This window comes from Microtus oregoni, unplaced genomic scaffold (genome assembly GCF_018167655.1).
Source record: "Microtus oregoni isolate MIOR12 unplaced genomic scaffold, Mior012 000017F_ref0000208, whole genome shotgun sequence".
NCBI lineage: Eukaryota > Metazoa > Chordata > Mammalia > Rodentia > Cricetidae > Microtus > Microtus oregoni.
Window position 1 is genome coordinate 36,965,671 of NW_024543076.1, and position 18,355 is coordinate 36,984,025.

The following is an 18,355-nucleotide window of genomic DNA, read 5'->3' on the forward strand; positions in this document are numbered from 1 at the left end:
GAAAATAATGCAAACATTCATGTACATACCTAGTGAAATATAAGCTCTCTGTAGCACAGTCTATAAATGAGAAACTGACAGCCACATATTTTTAGAACTACATTTTCAGAGCCATCATTTAACTTCAAAGATGAGTGATAAATGCAGAATATTTATATGTAGTAGCTTTTTTATGAGGTTGCCTGTAAAAGATACCTCTGATGTGAGACCATAATATCTTTATTCACAACTTTATTGTTGCTTAAGATAAATGCTATTTTTGAGCACGAACACAATATAAAAATTACTAATGGGAAAGATACTCCTTTTATGAAAATTATTCCAGCATTTACTGCTATTTCTTTTTGATCTATAGCTCTTAAAAATTAATTCTTGTCCTCTTCATTTGGGGTTCCAAGATTAAAATTAATGATTTTCATAAAATATCATTTTGTTTAAGGGGAGGTATTAGATATCTAAACTTAATTCAAGAGAGTTTCATAAATGTACCATGTAACATAATGTATAAGTATATGCTTAAATATATAATATTAGAAAGTCTATAATGTGTGTTATTATTTACATTCGATAATATAAAGTTGAGGAAATAAAAATACAATCAGATAAACACTTTTATAGAGGGAAAATATTTGAACAAAATGCACAGATATATATCTCTGGGAACACGGTCAACAAAGAACAAAGGAAAAATGTCTTTGTCTTAAATCACTTATTTTTTGAGAACTTGAAGCATGCTGTTTTCTTGGTTCAATGAGATAGCGCCATCTATTGGATGACCTTGAAAAGTACGTATATTTCATAAACACTGAAAATACGCCAGAAGAAATAAAGGTCATTTTTGATATAATTTGCTTTTGTTTGTGTGGATATATTTATGCTTCAAACCTACGCTAATGAAAGAATAAGATTTCTACATATCAATAATTTTTTTAATACTACATAGTAACAGAAGGACCATTCTCAATAATTTGTTGTCTGATTAATCCATGTAATTTCATAACTGAAATAACGTATGAATCTGAGATTCGGGCATTAATCTCAAGTGCTCAATACATACCTTTGTTTCCTTAAGTACTTTAAGTAGAAGTTTGAAACTTGTAAGCGCTTGCAATTTGACAAGAAATTGTTTAAATCTCTCTCAAAGTTATATTGCATTAAATTTAAACATTAAAAAGGTAAAACAAAACAGTTTCTCTCTCTCTCTTTCTCTGTGTGTGTGTGTGTTTAACCAGTTTTCTTGTTTTATCTTTCAGCTAGAACTTGCCAGTCAAGATGAAAAACTTCTTCTAATGGAATCCAGCTTGAAAGCTGCTCAAGAGCGGCCGGGCGAACAAGACTCCGCCAAGAACAGAACAGTAGAAACCCCAGGCCGAGCTGAGGACAGTGACAGAGGGAATTATGGCTTCTGCAGAGGAATCAAATGACTGCAAGTAAGTTGTTTTTCAGTATTTCACAAAGTTTGACTTTACAGGCTGAAATCAAGTCAAATCTTTAACGTTCGTTTAAATGCTTAATTTTACTCTGTGTCGTGCAAATGGCTTTGAGCATATTTGCTACCTTAGTCAATATGGTGTTGGTTACAGAGTAGAAAAACATGAAATTTGCCTTATTTCTTAACTATTATGGCACATAATGAAAACTGGAAATGCCCCCTTTCAGTTTCTGATCTATGGTGTGGCAGTCAACTTTCTTGTTAACGTTCACAGATATGGCCAAGGTGGGAGCTGAGGAGAGATGGGCTGTGTCTCCAGAGCACCTACCTGCCAGGGGCCGTCTCATCTTACAGATTTTAGAGACCAAAGGTTACATATGGCTCTGTTTGCCTTTCTTTTTTTGTTAAAGTAGCTGCTCTAAGCAAATGGCGATTAAATCAGGGGACATCTAGAGCAGAATTTGGGCACAGACATTTGAAGCATTGGAAGGACTATGAAGAAAAGAAATAGAACGTCTGGGCAGGCTTTGAAGCAGTCACAAAAACTGTTCTTAGAAAAACGTTTTGAGGATTATTTCTTGTTCTGATCAGCTAAACATTTATTTAAAAAGCATGTCTAATATAGGGTATAGAAGTTCTGATTTTATCATTTATTTTTCAAATATATGTCACAGAATATTTTGACGTATTTCCTGATTTTGTGTTCTGTCTTTTCCTTTTCTTGATTGTATTTAGTTATTTAAAAATCATAATGAAAATGCCATAATCTACATAAATTCTCTCCCTTCTTCCCTGCCTCTCTCTCAAGTATTATACTATTATACTTTGGTAACCGAAGCTGGATTATATTGAATAGTCACAGTTAGATAAAATACACATTTTAAACCATTTTTTTTCTTTCATTCATCATTAAACACAGTCCTGAGGCCAAACTGAAATGTGTATTTGATATTAACCGATCCTTGGAAGTCAGTTCACAAACTCACTTAATGTACCCCATATCAATATATAGCATTTTCAACTTACTGATAAATCGGACTACTATTGATAAAATAAAATTTTAACATAATGACTTTATTTTTGTTTATCTATCCAAAGGTTTAGTACTTTCAAAAACTAAAATTAAAAGAAATAATTCCACAATGTAGATCAACATTTTTAATACCTCTAAGTAAAATGAAACTCTCTAATGAATCCTGTTTCCATTAATGTTTCAGATATTAGTATTGATACAAAGAAAAGCTACATTTAACAAATGATAAGAAAGTAGAGGTGGTACTAAGGAAAAGAGGTGTGCTAGACAAGTATCTTTGCAAATAATAAAGTAATAGGCAAATGTTATAAATATTATGATCTTTTAAAAATACATTATATTAAGAAAATGATATATGGATATCTTAGAAAACAGAAAACATGGGAGAGGATGACAGTGATGTTTATATGAGCTTAATATTAGAAAAGTGAAACTTATAATTTCAAAAAAGTAGAGATCACATTAAAACAAACAAACAAAACAACCCAATAACAGGTCAAAATTGCAGGCTATAAAGATTCACTTAGATTTCACAGGAAAATAAATGGAAAATGATTCATCTGATTTAAGTATAGTGACTGGCCAAGGTAAAGTTCTCTTTGCTTAGCCTAAGGTTCTCTGTTTAATTGGACAAGTCAGCTGATGTAAAATTAACCAAAGGATTCTTTCTTTTTATATGAAACTCTTGTGTTGTTTACAATTATTAGATAAGAAATAAAAGTGGTATAGTGATTCCTTTTAAAACATTTCATTGATGAATAACTAAATATTTTTCAGAGTCAAATTATACCATGTTACAAGGAAAATTTCAAACCTGACAACTGTCATCTGTATTTTGGTATTTTCATAAAGAAATGAAGCTCACTTTTGTTTTGTTATTTTTATTTTACTCTTTTTACTTTATTTAGAGACATATCTTGTATTGTAGCTCAGGATGGCCTTTGGATTTGTGTTTCTTCTTCCTCAGTTTCCCTAGTGCTGGGGCTACAGCACTAGGTGTGCTTCCTCATACCTAATTCCTTTTTCTGAAAACTAGCAACTAAACAATAACAATGAAAATTGTAGTTCACATTACAAAGTATGTATTCATGTTTAATGAAGGTGTCAATGTGTAAAAACCATGTCCCAAATTTTAATACCAAACAAACATAGCCCTAGGGGACAAGTCAGTAGAGAATTAGGTTTCTCTGATTTTGCCAGCTTGATCTACAGGTGGCAGGAGCTGAGGGAATTAACCACAGGTTTGGCTCCATTGGCACCAGACATTGTACTGTCTTCCTGTCAGCAGAAGGATAAACTCAGTCACTTAGGCATTCAAGCATTTTAATGAGTTCATTTAACATAGCAATTCCTTTTCTGAAGAATAGTGGATCTTTACCAGGTAATTCAGGTAAAACAAAGATAAAAAAAAATTAGCTAAGCACATGACTCATTTCTGCAAAGGAGATAAGGGCTGAGTTCAGAGGATCTCACTTGAAAACAGAGCTTGAGAGTATTATTTCTTCAAATAATGCAATCACTTCTGAATTTATGGGTTTATTATTGTTTATTAAAGAGGGGATGGAACATGAAACTTGATTTTAAGTGTTTTTAACAAGTCATAAAATACAATAATAAGAATTTATATTTTGAAGCACAAACAATGTCAAGATTTTATATTTATCTTCTTAATACCCATCTTGTATCTGGGAGAGTTTTTGACAGCTAATTCCTTTATTACCAAACAGCCTGGCTGTCATACTACCAAAATGCATTTCTAGGTTAACTAATGCATTGGTAAATGCAAAATAAACTGGAAAAAAAGATGCATGCAAAACTTTGGTAATCTAAATTTTAAAGCAATAAAAAATGACCCTAAGCTTTTGAAAGCAAAAAAAGTTGAATCCATATAGACCATCCAGGAAGGATTCCCTTTCTCTTCTACTCCTTTTGAAGTAAATATAGAGAACACACACCATGCACTTGGTATAAGCCTGTTACACTTGAAAGATTTGTTCTGAATATCCAGTGGGAAGCTGGAAATCGTAATAATTTGTAGTATCGATTGAGTGAAGCTATGCAGCTGGGGCCTCCGGTGAATAGACAGAAATAGACATTTTATTGATTAACTTTTACAGTCATATTTCCAGGACTTCACTGCAACCTAATTTTCACTTCCCAGCTTTGTGTTGTTGTATCATGAAACTTGGATTCTTTTCCCTTAACGTTTACCCACGTGAGGAAAAAGTATGAGTATGCACTGCTAGGGCTGTATTCTGCAGAAATGCATAACTTTTAGAAAATGATTTCTCCCAAGTACTCCTCTCCAACACACCTTAAAAGGAAGCTGTTAGAGCAGCTTTTTGGAAATGTCTTTAGAGAAAATGGTTGATAATTAAACTTTTTTTTTTTGCTCACTCTTCTCTTACTTAAGAATTCTAAATTTTCTACCTTAAATTTGTGCATGTACTTGTGAAAATGAATTGTTTGCTGTTTGTATTCATGTATGCATGTATTCATGTATTGTTTGTATTCATGTATGCATGACATGTTATTCATTATAAGAAGAAAAATTGTTGTTAAATAGTGTATAGCATAGTTTAAAAGGAGAGTTCCTGAACCACCAATTTGACCAGTATTTCCAAAATTGTGAGATGAATGTAACCCTCCTGCAGTTCAGAATGTTTGCTTTGTATTTATCCAGAAAATGTTATATTCTCACAGATGAACATTTGCAAATATTGGGAATTTAGTTATTTGTTTGTTTACCTCATATTCTTGTTATTTTTCATTTGTGATCTCTGAAGCAAACTGCTTAGTTCCTATCAAATTCTCATATTTGGAAAATGTTTCAAAGTGATTTTATATAAGATTGAGGATAGATATTGAAAGTTTATTTGGATTTGTGAAATACTCTTATTTTATTCAATACACAACACTCTTTTTATTAATATCTACATTTTTAAATTTGAAAGTCTCACTACTTAGGAAAGATAGTGAAAAGGTAAACTTTCAATATTTCAAGTTTTTAGATGAACTTAAAGACTTAAAACATGATGGAATCACAATAAAAGGCAACAGCAAATTGAACAGTTTAGTACAACAGACATACTCTGAAATTTCTTTGTTTTAGCTAATTTGGGGATATATTTTTATTTTAATAGGATTTATAAATAATATAGAATTTGGCTCTAAACATTCATTGATACGATTTAAAAAGTATTCAAAGCATGCAAAATGAATAACTTCTTATGCAGTCCAAATTAAAGAGTGAAACATCACCTTTACTTGAATAAAACTTTTCCTCATTCTCAAATATATTTTATGATCTTCAGTCTCGTCACCTGTTTCATAATTATTTTCAAAGACACATCTATTGATAATTTTAATAATTGATAACGTTTTTAAATTTTTTTCATTGACTCATTAGTTTGTTCTAAAGTAATTAAATAATACTTAAGCATCACATTTTAATATTTTAAATGATTTTCCTTAGTTTACCAAAATTTTTTCTGCTTCATTACAGTTAATACTACATAACTTAGTGCTGTAATGCACTTGGTGGATTCTTTGGAATGACTAGCTCAAAGTAAGTGGGTAAAGACAACCAGATGTCAAATATCATCACAGATATGTCATAATACTGCAAAGATAAATATGAAATCTTGATGTAGAACATGCCATGAAATTCAAATTCTATACATAAAAGTAGTCCTTTAAGTTTCAGTTATTATCAATACTATAGAACATTACAGCATTCCCATTCCTTACATATGATTATCTTGTTCTTATATAATAAACTAAATATTTTTACAGTGCAATACTCTCTAGAAATTATTTCTTTTGAGTAAATACAATGAAAAAAATTGATATATAAAACTCAGAGTTAGTTTAATTAATTGCATGACTTTCCAAACGGAAATTTGCTTGCATAATTAAGTTTTAAACTTTTCAAAATAAAAACACGATAAGACAGATCAAATAATAAACTTAGGACACAGGAACCCTGAGTTGAGCTTGATTTCAATATAACCCTGTAGAGGAATCCCCACTTATTGATCAAATGTTGAAGCCCATGCAAAGCACTTAGAAAGATAAAGTAAGTGAGGTCAAATAATCAAAGCATTTAAATAGTAAAAACAGCAGCTGCCACTGTAGACTGCTAAAATAAATCCATAATACAAATTGCTTTAGTAAAAAGCGGATGAGCAGCTGATCTTCCTATTGAACTCTGATACTGTTCAGTGACCACACTGGGAAAAGGATCGGGAGAAATGCTTTGCAGATCAATATTGAGTGAGATGTAGCAGGGATTCATTTTGAACATGAAGGCATCACAGGTGTGAGAGTACAAGCATTGCAGATGTTCTCAACTATAGAATGTTTAGTGGAGTAAAATACTGCTTTTTATGGGTGATGTTGTTAAACAAAGTGCAGAAATACTTTTAGAATTGTTTCTAAAAGTTATTTGAATAGGTTTGAAATAATTATAGCTTTTGAAAGTGTAGAAAGTTCATTTTACACTAAAATAGTTGTGCGATAACTTTTGAAGCAAGGTAAAACTTCTCTATAAAGGGATCTTATATAAACTCATTAATAACCAGTTAGGATGTCAAATAACTATTGTATGGTAGATGACAGTACAATTTAGAGGTGTAAAATGATTTACAAAACAGAAGTGTTCTTGTGAACTTCATATGATGGAAGACTTCCAGAGACTCTTTGGAAACTTACTGGCATTTTGGATAGTCCTACTTTACTGACAGTGCTTGTATCCTAGCGTGTAGTAATAGGAGCGGCGGGGCTATGTTCCTGGCACCCGGCCGCCCGCCACAGGCTAGCTTTATCCAAAATAGCAATACACAAACTGTATTCTTTTAAACACTGCTTGGCCCATTAGCTCTAGCCCTTACTGGCTAATTCTGATATCCCAATCAACCAATCTCTCATAAACTGTGTAGCACCGGTCTTACCAGGAAAGATTCAGCATGTCTGACCTGGCGGCTTGCTTCATCGCATGCGTCTGCCAGGGAGAGGTGAGCATAGCCTCTCTGAGCTCACTTCCTCTTCCTCCCAGCATTCTGTTCTGTTTACTCCACCCACCTATGTTCTAACCAATAAAATGGGCCAAGGCAGTTTCTTTATTTTTTAACCAATGACCTTCCTCCATCACTAGTGACTAACTACATTGGGATCCTAGGAACTCAGAAGTGTTTTCTAGTCATAAATCTATGACCAGAATAATTTGGTTTTACATTTGAAAATTCTTCTAAGCTTTGTTTTATAATCCCTTGTACTTAATGAGAAATTATCATGAATTTATTGAAATATTGAGAGAAAAAATATCAGTCTATACACATGCTTGTATGTTTATTATACTTTAGAGTTAGGTAATCCAGTAGTCAAAATGGGCAAGAATAGAATTTAATCTGTTGTTTTCCTCAAGTTTCCATAGATGTCAACCTTAAGGAGTCTGTTTTTATGTTTCAGTTTCTCTACAAGTTCATCACACAGATGGCATTATGTTATGGCAATATGATTTTCCATACATTTGTTTGCGTAAGGATGTTTCCTATGGGATATAATCACAGTTTTCTGGTAAGTTCAATGGTGTGATTAGAGCTTTATAAAGCTGCTCATTGATCTACTTCATTCATGATAACATGTCTAAGTCAAATCCTTTTTTAAATGACCTACCATAAAATTACATAAAGCCATTTTCTTCCAGAACAGAGACAATTAAAGTAGAATGGAGATTGGATACATTGGTGACTGAATTTCCATATAAAAATAAAATTTAAAAAAATCAGGCTCAAGGCTTAAAAGCTGCATAAATTCAAACGAGATTTTTTATTATATTTTACTGTAATGAATAGTTATTTACAACTATTGTTTGCTTGCTGTTTACTGAATGAATTGCTGATAGCAGCTATTTTAATGGTAAAATTGTGTAACAGTATTCATAGTTGTCAGAAAAAGGTCATTCTATTTGCATTCATTAGGAATTTGCAGGACCATGCAGTGTGCATTTCCTTTGGGATGCTGCAGCTATTGATTTATATACAGCTGGGGGGGAAATTAATTAGGATTATATTTCACTTATTACTGCAGGCTGTGTAATAAGAAAGAAAAACACTTTTTTTTGTAAGAAAGTTGGACAGAAATACCTAAATGGGATCATTGTTTCTTAAATCACATCTACTTTATCATATAAGTTTTCTTCCTATAATGTGGTTAGAGGCTTACTACATTTGTGTAAATTTAATTAGCACTTTGAAAAATGAATGTTTTAGTATATATCCTAAAATAGAGATGATGAATTAAGAATGATGATGAATAATTTGAATTAAGCAAAAGAGATGTTTCCTCTTGTTAATTGAAACTTTCCCTTTCTTAGCTCGGTCAACATGTATTTGTCTACTGTCAACTTTCTGAAATTGAGTGGCTTTGGTGGAAAGAGTTAAACAAAACAGGTACAGTACCAAGAGAATTTTTAGGGTGGAGAGATAGATCCCAGAAATGAGACTCTCACTTCATTTAAACATTTCCATCTTGGGAACTGACTGTAGTAGGTTATTCTGTGAATTTAACACTTCAACTGAACTGGAAGATGTTGTATTAAGGATATCCTTGCTGTAATGAGATGGGACTTCATGTTTCTTTAACAATGTATATGGTTCTTCCTATGAACATCATGTACAGTCTAAGAGGATAATAATTGAATTCAGCCCTCTACATTGTTTATGTGTGACACATGTTTGAGATTAATCAAATTGTAGTCACTTCTCATTAACAGCAGAAAATAATTTCAAAATGGGGCAGATCCAGATGACAAAGGATAGCTTGTGTGGGTTAGAGAAATACTTTATGAATGGAAACACATGCCTTTTGTGACATCCAGCTCGATGATTTTATTCTCCTTTTGTTCCATCCACATGAAGCAGTTAAAGAAAGTCTGGCATATGGTGGACTCTCTGGTACAGAGTCAGTATTTGGGAACAAAAAAAAATCAATAATTAGTCTTTTTTATGATACTACAAAAATCCAAAATTTAAGCTCATAATCCTATTTGATATTATTTTACATTCTTGGGTTTTATTAGAGAGTATATCAAAGGTTCATAGGAAATCAGTATAAATGCAAATTTCTATACATAATAAAGAATGGCATATCCTAATGTTGTACGATTTGAAATGTGTTCTTCTTCTCTTCCCCAAAATCTGTCTGGGAAAGTAAGGGTATATTACTCAGTGTGCTTAGTGAAATAAAATTTAGGTATCACTTTGCCTTCTGATTCTGTTTCTAATTCTTGGTATCTTTTGCTATAATGGATAGTTTTTATTTTAAGGAATATGTTTGCTTTGTGTCTCTAGAATAAAGCATGTTCTTTCCAACTGTTTCATATCTCGTACTATGTCATTCGAATTTCACAAGGTTGCTTTGAAGGATTCAATCCAAATCCATGTGATTGCTTGTGCTGAATGTAACACTTACAATTCATTTTCAGGATGACACTTCCAGCAATAACATAACTTACAATTTCATAAAGTCATGAACATCTAAGACTAAGGATACGAATTGCTTTCTTAATTAAAAGAAAGAGAACAGAAAAGTTTGGGGAACAATTTATTGATCAAGTTTTATATTGGTCTAAAATTTATTGGAATAATAATATTTTAAATATGTTCCTTTAGTTTCCGAGGGACAGTAAAAATTAACTCTGATGTAGTTCTTTGTAACAAAATTTTTCACTAGCTGGTACATAGAATTGCAAGGAAATAGGGGTTCATAAAACTATGTAATATGCGAAATGTATTTAAATATGTAGGGAAATTATACTAGTTTTGGGAAATGAGTCTTCCAAAGCAGTACTGAATGGGCAATTTTTGGGAACTCTTCTTTGAGATGGGAAAATACTTGGTCGTATTCTTTTACCACAATACATGGATTAAAGCAATGTAAGAATAATAAGAAACGTGAATTTCTGGAAAAGAAAACACTTTGAGTGTTTTTCTCCTTCACTATCTACCTTCAACTTGAACCCAGAGATCACATTCCTGCTCTGGCATTGCCAATCTCTACTTCACAGGTTGTTGAGCTTCAGAGAGGTTACCGTGCCCTCCTGTAGTGAGTGGAAGCTGGGAATGTATCTGCTTAGCTATCTCCCTATCCAATGTTGTCATTTTTATTGAAGAACACTAAAGCCATAAGGAGAAGAACTCTCTGGTTGTCAACCCCAAGTTTTAATTTTATTTAATTTGGAAAGCTGAATGTAAATCTTAGGGCCTTATGAGTGCTAGACAGGCATTCTACAAGTGAACTATATTATTACCCATGAACAATATCTACTAAATCTACAAATATACAATGGAAACCGAGCTTAGTTATTGATCAAGAGCATGCAGAATTGTTATATAAAAAGTAGATTGGAGCCAAAGTTTATTTCAAGTGCTTGGATTATACTAATAAACAGATCTAATTGATGGAGCATTGTGCTTGGTGAAAACAACAAAAGCATTATAAGATAAACGTTAAGATCTACCAATGGACATTGCAGAAACTTTTTCACAAAGATCAACCACTTCTAATGAATCAGAATGTACCACAAATTAAAACATTTTGATCCTTAAAGATAAAAGAATAGGAGAATCTCTGTTGCTTGAGATACTCCCAGAAATTATGATTAGGTGAACACCAGCATGCCTCAGACAATGATACTTTTATTTATGGAACCTATGAAACTGTAGAATCTGAGGAATCTTTATTAAATCATTAGAACTGATTTGATAGATTCTTTCTGTTCTTTACAAAATGAAACCTCTGTGATGCATTTGAGAAAAATCTAAAATTTGCCCTTAAAACGTTTATATGTTTTTGTTCATATTTAATTTTTATTATTTCTTATAATTGGTGGATTATAAGACAATTATACCATTTCATTCTTCCCTTTACTTCTTCTGAACACCACAATACACCTCATATGCCTCCCCTTGATCACTTCCAAATTCCTGACATAAACACAAACATACACACACATTAATGTTTTAAAATTGTTTTTATTGAACTATATATATTTTTCTTTGCTCCCCTTCCTTCGTCCCCATTCTCATTTTATCCTCCCTCCCAATTCCAAGGCTTTCAATTTTCTCAGATTTGTCTTTTTTTTTTTTTTTTACTTCCCATGTACATTAGATAAATGGTCTCTTTGTTGTCTAGATTCTCTTGGATTGTGAATTATCTGCTGTTTTTGTCTCTATGTCTAAAAGACACTTATGAGCAAGTACATATTATATTTGTCTTCCTTTGTCTGGGTTACCTTACTCAATATGATGTTTTCTAGATCCATCCATTGGCCCACAAATTTCAAGATGTCATTATTTTATTCTTCTATGTAGTACTCCATTGTATAAATGTATCACATCTTTTTTTTCTCATTTTTCTTTTTTTTTAAAATTTATTTATTTATTAAGGATTTCTGCCTCCTCCCCACCACTGCCTCCCATTTCCCTCCCCCTCCCCCGATCAAGTCCCCCTCCCTCATCTGCTCGAAGAGCAATCAGGGTTCCCTGACCTGTGGGAAGCCCAAGGACTTCCCACCTCTATCCAGGTCTAGTAAGGTGAGCATCCAAACTGCCTACGCTCCCCCAAAACCAGTACGTGCAGTAGGATCAAAAACCCACTGCGATTGTTCTTGAGTTCTCAGTATTCCTCATTGTCCGCTATGTTCAGCTAGTCCGGATTTATCCCATGCTTTTTCAGACCCAGGCCAGTTGGCCTTGGTGAGTTTCCAATAGAACATCCCCATTGTCTCAGTGTGTGGGTGTACCCCTCGCTGTCCTGAGTTCCTTGCTCGTGCTCCCTCTCCTTCTGCTCCTGATTTGGACCTTGAGATGTCTGTCCGGTGCTCCAATGTGGGTCTTTGTGGGTCTTTGTCTCCTTTCATCGCCTGATAAAGGTTAATATTCATGAGGATGCCTATGTGTTTGTCTTTGGATCACCGTCTTATGTAGCTTCTCTAGGAACATGAATTATAAGCTCAATGTCCTTTATTTATGGCTAGAAACCAAATATGAGTGAGTACATCCCATGTTCCTCTTTTTGGGTCTGGCTTACCTCACTCACTCTTTTGTCAAGGGGCATTTAGGTTGTTTCCAGTTTCTGGCTATGAATAATGCTGCTATGAACATAGTTGAGCACATTTCCTTGTGGTATGATTGAACTTCCTTTGGGTATATACCCAAATGTGGTATTGCTGATTCTTTAGGTATATTGTTTCCTAATTTTCTGAGAAATCAACATACTGATTTCCAAAAAGGCTGTATCAGTTTGCACTCCAACCAGCAATGGAGGGGTGTTCTCTTTACCTAACATCTTCTCCAGCACAAGTTGTTATCACTGTTTTTGATCTTGGCCATTCTTACAGGTGTAAATTGGAATCTCAAAGTTGATTTGATTTGCATTTTTCTGATGACTAAGGATGTTGAATATTTCCCTAAGTGTCTCTCAGCCATTTTAGATTCTTCTGTTGGGATTCTCTGTTGAGGTCTGTACCACATTTTTATTGGATTATTTGTTCTTTTGATGACCAATTTCTTGTGTTCTTTTTATATTTTAGAGATCAGCCCTATGTGCTATGCGGAGTTGGTAATCTTTTCCCTTTCTGTAGGCTGCCATTTTGTCTTGTTGACCATGTCCTTTGCTTCACAGAAGCTTTTCAGTTTCAGGAGGTCCCATTTATTAATTGTTTCTCTCAGTGTCTGTGCTACTGGGGTTATATTTAGAAAGTGGTCTCCTGTGTCAATGTGCTCAAGTGTACTTCCACTTTCTCTTCTATGAGGATCAGTGTGGCTGGCTTTATGTTGAGGTCTTTGATTCATTTGGACTTTAATTTTGTGCATGGTGATAGACATGGTTGTATTTTTCTTTTTCTACATGTTGATATCCAGTTATACCAGCACCATTTGTTGAATATGCTCTCCCTTTTTCATTATATATTCCTAAGTACAACCTGCATCACTCTCGCAGAACCACGTTGGCCTGCATGCAGTTGTGCTCCTTGCCACGGTGATAATTGACTTAACCTCTGAAACTGTAAGTAAGCCACCAGAGTTAAATATTTAACTTTTAAGAGTTGATGTGGCTATGGTGTCTCTTCCCAGCCAAATTAAACCCTATGTTACCTGTAGCCCATTGTTTATGGTTGCTGCCTCCTTGTCTTTCACTTATATATTCTGCTATGGCTGTTGTTGGTAAGAGTGAATTGAGGATAGCGAGGTATTTGCTTTCAAAATGTAAAACATGCTTTGATATATTTTTTTCAAAATTAATAAATGAAAATAACAGACATTCAAAGCTCACCTTTTTAAAATAAATTTAAAAGACAATGAAGTAAGGTAAGTGATATGTGACAAAAAGCGATTACCTGAGCAAGAGAGGCAGGAGTCTGCTGTGTGTCCGTCACTAGGAAGTTGACAGGAAGACTGTAACAAACAGAATAGAATGGTGATGAGTGGATCTTGGTCTTTCACTTTTGCGAGGATTCCAGGGAGAATCTGTAACATTGAGATGGGAAGACATGCTAATAAAGAAGTGGGTTGAAGCCATACATCTTGTTAATAAAAGCTTTTGAGTTTCAGTGTGGTTGTGATTGCTTTGAATAAAAGATAGAAGTTCCTGGGAAATTCTTGTGAAACGGTACAAATTTAGAAGGCCACACTAGGAGTGGGGGTGTTGATGGAGACCGTTAGCGTGTTCCTGGCTGCCAAGAGCTTGAAATAATCACACAGAAACTATATTATTTGCAATACTATTTGGCAAATAGCTTAAGCGTAATTCTAGTTAGCTCTTATTTCCTAAGCTAACCCATCTCCTTAATCTGTGCATCACCAGGAGGTCATGGCCTACCTGCAAAGCTTCAGCTGGTGGCTGGCATCTTTCTCCTCTGGCGGCTACATGGTGTCTCACTGTTCCCTCCTTCTTTCTCCCAGCATTCCGTTAGTTTTCCCACCTATCTCTTTTCTGCTTGGTCACTGGTTGAAACAACTTGATTCCTTAACTAATAAAAACAAGACATATGCAGGACATATACAGGACTTTGAGGATATGGCTATCATGTATGAGGTAGGTGGGTTCAATTCTCAGCACTGGTAGTGTAGGAAGAATAGCTGTATCAGATCACCAGCCTTCAGTAAGTTTTACACAAACACACACACACACACACACAAACACACACACACAAACACACACACACACACACACACACCTAAAACAAACAAACACATACATAAAACAGTAAAGAAGAGATCAGAAATTTGAGAGGAGTGGGAATGAGAGTTCTGGAAGAAAAGAGAAAGGTGGAAATCATGTGAGCAGAACCACTACTAAATTCTCCAAAAGTAAAACAGATTAGATTAAAAGAAACATAAAAGTAGAAGAAAAGAATTTAGAAGTAGAGAACAATAAAGTAAACTTGGAACTGTTTCTATAATATCTCAAGGTATTTAAAATACTCTAAAATACTTGAAGTTTTGTCTTAGACATAGCTGCAGCTGTGTCCTCTTTGTTCTCTTACAAGGCAAATTAACTTTCTGAAGTGTTTGCTGGAAAACTTCCTTTTATTCAAGTTACACACTTAGATATATGCCATTCAAGTCTCTTGTGAAATTTTCATCCCTAAAAGTTTTTCAGAGTTGTAGATGCCATTCCTTCATTGAGCAGGAACTGGAGGTAGAATTATAGGCAGTGTTGTGAAGCACAGCACACTCGTACAGCTGGACTATCTGCAGGTCTTGGATAATTTTTAATGTTTAGTCTGATAGTCTTATGGGCTTTGAACTCTAGAAGTAGTTTCATTCTCAAATATATATATATATATATATATATATATATATATATATATATACACACACTCACAAGCAAAGTACCTCACAGCTATATTCAGTCATATACAGCAAGTAGGAATAAAGGGAAAAAAGCATAAGATAAGAATGAAAAATTGCAAATTTAACCTTTTATTAAATTTAGTTTTATGTGGTCGTTGGAATTTTAATTTGTATTATTTAAGCAAAAAAAAAACACAGTATGTATTATTGATTTAGTTTGCAAGCAGATCCCACATTGAGTTCTCTCGATGTGTGTGGCACTGATTTACTGGCTTATCCGGATCCTCTTTAAATTGGAGTGCTCAATGAAACTAAGTTTCATAAAAATGTCTTTAGAGTAGAAAATCTCCAATGCATTTAACTTAGCATGAGAATGAGCGCTGTTTGGGCTTAGCACCCAAAGCAGTAAGAATGCAGATTTCAAGAGTCCTTACCCTCAGGTGAACGTTTCAAATATGTTATTCAATGCTTTAGGTTAAAGTAAATTTTCGCACATGCAACACAAAAATTCTGCTTATGTAAAATGTAGCGTGTTTGTTTCCTCTTTATAATTAATATGTGGCCTTGAGAAATCAAAACTGCTGAGTACTATCAGAAAGCATGGTGGAGGTATATTTATTCAAAGAAATGTCTTTTTTTCTGGAATGGAAAACTCTTCAGTCAAATGGTATTACAAAATGGGTTCTTCTGACCCTTTTATATTCTTAACAATGTAATACATGTAAACTATCTAGTAAAATTGAAAATGGGCTTACCTAGGATGTGGAAAAAGGGCTTTTGAAACAAAAGAGGACCTTGAATGTCTAGGCTCCAAGGCTTCTGTTTGGATATGATTGCTTTAGAGAAAGGACAGCATTCCACAGAGGGAGAAGCCAGAGGAGCAACACAATACCCTTTGCTAGTAACATAGGAAGCATTCTTTCAAGGACTTTATCTCATAACTGAAAAATATGTGCACAGTTACTTGCACGTGACATTTCGTTTTGCTTAAAAACTGTTAAATTGAAGCTATGGAATAAGTTTCTGCTTCTTTACAATCCAGAGAGTGAGCACTGATGTGTGGCATGTGCTGAATACAGAGATACAGTCTGGGCTTAGAGCACTTGCACCCACCACCCTCCAGGCACGTTACCTGGTTCCTAGGACTTGAGGGTTTGGTCCATACTGTGGAGATAATGTACTCCTCAATAAGATGAGAAGAGAGAGTAGATGATGCAGCGATAGGGCTGATCCAATTGTGCTGTCAATGACATGCAGACATTATAAAGCCAGAAGGTGTTCATTGTCAGGTCCTCTTGGCTGCACATTTTCTAATCTCAGCAACAGCAGTCTTAGCTGCTGTGATTCAGATGATAGCAGGAAACTAAACTGATTAGCTTATTTAGAAGTTGTTTTTCGTATTTGCTCTTTGGAACATCAACATTGAGTAGACCTTGGCAATTCCAAAAACAAGTTCTGTGTTTTGAAGGTTTTGTTTTGTTTCTTTGTTTTGGTAACACATGGGATAGGGATTATTGGCTGGCAGACTTCAATAGAACAGAAGCTTTTCTCAATACTCAGCAACATCACACCTACTTTATTATGAATATCTTTAGGATAAGGCAAATATTATTTTGTTAGCATTATCCAAAAATATTTCTTTAATTTTAGCCTTTTCTAATTCTGTATTTAGAAATTGTGGATATAGCTTTAACACAACTTGCAAGAAGAAAGAGATTAATTTACTGCTGACGAGAAAGCTCATTTTTTTTTTCCTGCAGAGGATGCGTCTGCTTCCTATTCCAATTGTAGCTCTACTTACAATCTAATTGCCCCATCCTACATTGCTCTGCTATTTTCTGAGCCCGAGTCTGTATTTTAGACCAATCACTGAAGACTACAGGAAGAGAAATCTTGGAAACTGAAGGCTATACATATGCATACCAGTCTCATTATATGTGCACGAGTATAGCTGCTTCATATTTCATAAGTATGAAGTTCTATGGTTTAGGTTTGTCCTCACAATGTCCTTAGACAGGTTAGAATTATTGTCTCGGTATGAAGTGTGATATTTGTCATCTAATGATAAATGTATGAATTCCTAAGTAATCTCCTTCAAATCAACTTTGCTCCCTTCACAGAATCCTGAACCCTACTGTCAGAACAGACATAAGGAAGGCCGCTGTGACAGAACAGAATCAGGCTGAATAGTTTTGGTGGTTTTAATATTGAAAATATCATTGTGAAAAGGAATTAAATGAGGACCTTGAAAACACTCTAAAAAGTCATTTTATAAGAACTAAATCTAACTCAGGTTCCATTTTCCCCTTGGTTAATGGAGTAATTTTAAGTTCAGGCTTTGATTATATGCATTCTCTACATGAGCTCCAGTGGGCCAGGTTCCATTATGTGAAGACTCCTCTGCAAACGGGAGTGCGCTGAGAGACTGAATGTTGCTGGGAGGAGCTATATTCTCAAGTGTGGTGCATTTGCCCGTTTGTTTCCTCTTCAGAAAATCGAAAATATTTAATTGAAATCATACCAACCATCTCTCTAGTTAGCATGGAAATCCTCTGTGTAACAGTTAGTCCAAGAGTTGGATTATCCCTCAGAACAAAGTTAGTAACCCAAGAACAATGCAGGGAGCACTCAGATTAGACTAATCTCAGCAACTGCTCTCTTTTGAACTATCAGTTTCACAGATTATCTCTGAGATAATCTGGAACTGCAAAAATGAAGAGCACCAGCTATTTTTCAAAATAAGTGAGTATGATTCTTTAAGGAATGTGACTGGGGAAGTTCAGCTCACATTCTATATGATCAAAATGCATTGATGTGCAGCTTCATATAAACACCAGAATGCTTACCTCCAGTGCAGTCACACAGCTGATAAACAGCAGGTTTGAAGTTTAAACGTAGAATCTGTAACAGCAAAAGCAACGTTTATTTAATTATGTTATACTGGGAACTTATGATGTTTTGAGCACCAATACAATTTTGAGAGGATATAAAAACTTAGTATTTACCATATATTCCCCTTAAATGACTAAA

The 18,355-nt window shown here is 34.3% G+C and overlaps 1 long non-coding RNA gene across 1 annotated transcript; it reads left to right on the forward strand.

Annotated features, from left to right (window-relative positions):
• The first annotated feature begins 1,355 nt into the window (after positions 1–1,355).
• On the forward strand, positions 1,356–8,941 carry LOC121458272. Its single transcript, XR_005975829.1, has 4 exons — positions 1,356–1,430; positions 5,971–6,033; positions 7,935–8,042; positions 8,842–8,941. It is a non-coding gene; the product is annotated as an uncharacterized LOC121458272 (long non-coding RNA).
• Positions 8,942–18,355: the final 9,414 nt, after the last annotated feature.